Below are 4841 nucleotides of genomic sequence, written 5' to 3'. Positions count from 1 at the left end.
TTATTAAATTGTATTTATGTTGTTTTATCCTATGCTTTATTAAATTGTATTTCTGTGGTTTTATCCTATGCTTTATTAAATTGTATTTATGTTGTTTTAACCTATGCTTTATTAAATTGTATTTATGTTGTTTTATCCTATGCTTTATTAAATTGTATTTATGTTGTTTTATCCTATGCTTTATTAACTTGTATTTATGTTGTTTTAACCGATGCTTTATTAAATTGTATTTATGTTGTTTTGTCCTATGCTTTATTAAATTGTATTTATGTTGTTTTAACCTATGCTTTATTAAATTGTATTTATGTTGTTTTATCCTATGCTTTATTAAATTGTATTTATGTTGTTTTAACCTATGCTTTATTAAATTGTATTTATGTTGTTTTATCCTATGCTTTATTAAATTGTATTTATGTTGTTTTATCCTATGCTTTATTAAATTTTATTCATGTTGTTTTATCCTATGCTTTATTAAATTATATTTATGTTGTTTTATCCTATGCTTTATTACATTTTATTTATGTTGTTTTATCCTATGCTTTATTAAATTGTATTTTTGTTGTTTTATCCTATGCTTTATTAAATTTTGTTTATGTTGTTTTATCCTATGCTTTATTAAATTTTATTTATGTTGTTTTATCCTGTGCTTTATTAAATTGTATTTATGTTGTTTTATCCTATGCTTTATTAAATTGAATTTATGTTGTTTTATCCTATGCTTTATTAAATTGTATTTATGTTGTTTTAACCTATGCTTTATTAAATTGTATTTATGTTGTTTTATCCTATGCTTTATTAAATTGTATTTATGTTGTTTTATCCTATGCTTTATTAAATTGTATTTATGTTGTTTTATCCTATTCTTTATTAACTTGTATTTATGTTGTTTTAACCGATGCTTTATTAAATTGTATTTATGTTGTTTTGTCCTATGCTTTATTAAATTGTATTTATGTTGTTTTAACCTATGCTTTATTAAATTGTATTTATGTTGTTTTATCCTATGCTTTATTAAATTGTGTTTATGTTGTTTTATCCTATGCTTTATTAAATTTTATTTATGTTGTTTTATCCTATGCTTTATTAACTTTTATTTATGTTGTTTTAACCTATGCTTTATTAAATTGTATTTATGTTGTTTTGTCCTATGCTTTATTAAATTGTATTTATGTTGTTTTAACCTATGCTTTATTAAATTGTATTTATGTTGTTTTATCCTATGCTTTATTAAATTGTATTCATGTTGTTTTATCCTATGCTTTATTAAATTGTATTTATGTTGTTTTATCCTATGCTTTATTAAATTGAATTTATGTTGTTTTATGCTATGCTTTATTAAATTTTATTTATGTTGTTTTATCCTATGCTTTATTAAATTGTATTTATGTTGTTTTATCCTATGCTTTATTAAATTGTATTTTTGTTCTTTTATCCTATGCTTTATTAAATTTTATTTATGTTGTTTTATCCTGTGCTTTATTAAATTGTATTTATGTTGTTTTATCCTATGCTTTATTAAATTGAATTTATGTTGTTTTATCCTATGCTTTATTAAATTGTATTTATGCTGTTTTAACCTATGCTTTATTAAATTGTATTTATGTTGTTTTATCCTATGCTTTATTAAATTGTATTTATGTTGTTTTATCCTATGCTTTATTAAATTGTATTTATGTCGTTTTATCCTATGCTTTATTAACTTGTATTTATGTTGTTTTAACCGATGCTTTATTAAATTGTATTTATGTTGTTTTGTCCTATGCTTTATTAAATTGTATTTATGTTGTTTTAACCTATGCTTTATTAAATTGTATTTATGTTGTTTTATCCTATGCTTTATTAAATTGTATTTATGTTGTTTTAACCTATGCTTTATTAAATTGTATTTATGTTGTTTTATCCTATGCTTTATTAAATTGTATTTATGTTGTTTTTACCTATGCTTTATTAAATTGTATTTATGTTGTTTTATCCTATGCTTTATTAAATTATATTTATGTTGTTTTATCCTATGCTTTATTAAATTTTATTTATGTTGTTTTATCCTATGCTTTATTAAATTGTATTTTTGTTGTTTTGTCCTATGCTTTATTAAATTGAATTTATGTTGTTTTATCCTATGCTTTATTAAATTGTATTTATGTTGTTTTAACCTATGCTTTATTAAATTGTATTTATGTTGTTTTATCCTATGCTTTATTAAATTGTATTTATGTTGTTTTATCCTATGCTTTATTAAATTGTATTTATGTTGTTTTATCCTATGCTTTATTAACTTGTATTTATGTTGTTTTAACCGATGCTTTATTAAATTGTATTTATGTTGTTTTGTCCTATGCTTTATTAAATTGTATTTATGTTGTTTTATCCTATGCTTTATTAAATTGAATTTATGTTGTTTTATCCTATGCTTTATTAAATTGTATTTTTGTTGTTTTATCCTATGCTTTATTAAATTTTGTTTATGTTGTTTTATCCTATGCTTTATTAAATTTTATTTATGTTGTTTTATCCTGTGCTTTATTAAATTGTATTTATGTTGTTTTATCCTATGCTTTATTAAATTGAATTTATGTTGTTTTATCCTATGCTTTATTAAATTGTATTTATGTTGTTTTAACCTATGCTTTATTAAATTGTATTTATGTTGTTTTATCCTATGCTTTATTAAATTGTATTTATGTTGTTTTATCCTATGCTTTATTAAATTGTATTTATGTTGTTTTATCCTATGCTTTATTAACTTGTTGTTTATGTTGTTTTAACCGATGCTTTATTAAATTGTATTTATGTTGTTTTGTCCTATGCTTTATTAAATTGTATTTATGTTGTTTTAACCTATGCTTTATTAAATTGTATTTATGTTGTTTCATCCTATGCTTTATTAAATTGTATTTATGTTGTTTTATCCTATGCTTTATTAAATTGTATTTATGTTGTTTTATCCTATGCTTTATTAACTTTTATTTATGTTGTTTTAACCTATGCTTTATTAAATTGTATTTATGTTGTTTTGTCCTATGCTTTATTAAATTGTATTTATGTTGTTTTAACCTATGCTTTATTAAATTGTATTTATGTTGTTTTATCCTATGCTTTATTAAATTGTATTCATGTTGTTTTATCCTATGCTTTATTAAATTGTATTTATGTTGTTTTATCCTATGCTTTATTAAATTGAATTTATGTTGTTTTATGCTATGCTTTATTAAATTTTATTTATGTTGTTTTATCCTATGCTTTATTAAATTGTATTTATGTTGTTTTATCCTATGCTTTATTAAATTGTATTTATGTTGTTTATCCTATGTTTCATTAAATTGTATTTATGTTGTTTTATCCTATGCTTTATTAAATTGTATTTCTGTGGTTTTATCCTATGCTTTATTAAATTGTATTTATGTTGTTTTATCCTATGCTTTATTAAATTGTATTTATGTTGTTTTATCCTATGCTTTATTAAATTATATTTATGTTGTTTTATCCTATGCTTTAATAAATTTTATTTATGTTGTTTTATCCTATGCTTTATTAAATTGTATTTTTGTTGTTTTATCCTATGCTTTATTAAATTTTGTTTATGTTGTTTTATCCTATGCTTTATTAAATTTTATTTATGTTGTTTTATCCTGTGCTTTATTAAATTGTATTTATGTTGTTTTATCCTGTGCTTTATTAAATTGAATTTATGTTGTTTTATCCTATGCTTTATTAAATTGTATTTATGTTGTTTTAACCTATGCTTTATTAAATTGTATTTATGTTGTTTTATCCTATGCTTTATTAAATTGTATTTATGTTGTTTTATCCTATGCTTTATTAAATTGTATTTATGTTGTTTTATCCTATGCTTTATTAACTTGTATTTATGTTGTTTTGTCCTATGCTTTATTAAATTGTATTTATGTTGTTTTAACCTATGCTTTATTAAATTGTATTTATGTTGTTTTATCCTATGCTTTATTAAATTGTATTCATGTTGTTTTATCCTATGCTTTATTAAATTGTATTTATGTTGTTTTATCCTATGCTTTATTAAATTTAATTTATGTTGTTTTATGCTATGCTTTATTAAATTTTATTTATGTTGTTTTATCCTATGCTTTATTAAATTGTATTTATGTTGTTTTATCCTATGCTTTTTTAAATTGTATTTATGTTGTATATCCTATGTTTCATTAAATTGTATTTATGTTGTTTTATCCTATGCTTTATTAAATTGTATTTATGTTGTTTTGTCCTATGCTTTATTAAATTGTATTTATGTTGTTTTATCCTATGCTTTATTAAATTGTATTTCTGTGGTTTTATCCTATGCTTTTTTAAATTGTATTTATGTTGTTTTAACCTATGCTTTATTAAATTGTATTTATGTTGTTTTATCCTATGCTTTATTAAATTGTATTTATGTTGTTTTATCCTATGCTTTATTAAATTGTATTTATGTTGTTTTATCCTATGCTTTATTAAATTATATTTATGTTGTTTTATCCTATGCTTTATTAAATTTTATTTATGTTGTTTTATCCTATGCTTTATTAAATTGTATTTTTGTTGTTTTATCCTATGCTTTATTAAATTTTGTTTATGTTGTTTTATCCTATGCTTTATTAAATTTTATTTATGTTGTTTTATCCTGTGCTTTATTAAATTGTATTTATGTTGTTTTATCCTATGCTTTATTAAATTGAATTTATGTTGCTTTAACCTATGCTTTATTAAATTGTATTTATGTTGTTTTAACCTATGCTTTATTAAATTGTATTTATGTTGTTTTATCCTATGCTTTATTAAATTGTATTTATGTTGTTTTATCCTATGCTTTATTAAATTGTATTTAT

Source organism: Phyllobates terribilis, unplaced genomic scaffold, assembly GCF_046119375.1.
Source record: "Phyllobates terribilis strain yellow unplaced genomic scaffold, ASM4611937v1 Scaffold_20__1_contigs__length_20440879, whole genome shotgun sequence".
NCBI lineage: Eukaryota > Metazoa > Chordata > Amphibia > Anura > Dendrobatidae > Phyllobates > Phyllobates terribilis.
The sequence above is the reverse complement of the archived record's forward strand: the minus strand, read 5'-3'. Positions refer to the sequence as shown.